Consider the following 749-nt stretch of genomic DNA (forward strand, 5'->3'; position numbering starts at 1 on the left):
AGAAAAGAATCTATGTTTAATAAAAGGGAAGAAAAAAGAAAAGATTATTATTAAAAGCACAGAGAGAGATTCAGTGAATAAATACCTTTATTCAAGAAGTCAGGCACACCATCAGCCCTGTCTTCTAAGGCACTGACACAATGCCTGATGGATCAGCACTGACCAAAAGCAACATGGGGAGGAACGGGTTCATTCTGCTTACATTTCCAGGCAACAGTCCATCACAGTGGGAATTTAAGGGAGGAATTCAAGCAGAGCAGGAACCTGAGGGCAGGAGCAGATGCAGAGGCTATAGATGAACACAGCTTACTGACTTGCTCCATGTGGCTTTCTCGGTCCACTTTTTTTTTTTTTTTTTTAAGAACTCAAGACCATCACTCCAGAGGTGGCACTGCCCACAATAGGCTAGGCCCTTTCCCATCAATCACTAATTATAGACATGCCCCCACATGCTTGCCATCCTACAGCCCTTATAAAAGCAGTTTCCCAGCTAAAGTTTCCTCCTCTGAGATGACTCAAACTTCTGTCAAGCTCACATAAATTAGTCAACACAGGTAGGGATTTATCCGTAAGAAACTCATTGTCTGAGCACTTATTTTGATGCTTGTCACAAGATGCTTATGCTTGTGACTACTCCTTTGCCTCCCCCTCCCCTATTATATCTATTTACTTAATATTTTTAGCAATATACATAAATGGGTATTCTCTGTTCTTCACTCTTGGATGCACTCTACTTCAGTATACACTCT

The sequence above is a fragment of the Mus caroli genome, chromosome 9 (genome assembly GCF_900094665.2).
Source record: "Mus caroli chromosome 9, CAROLI_EIJ_v1.1, whole genome shotgun sequence".
NCBI lineage: Eukaryota > Metazoa > Chordata > Mammalia > Rodentia > Muridae > Mus > Mus caroli.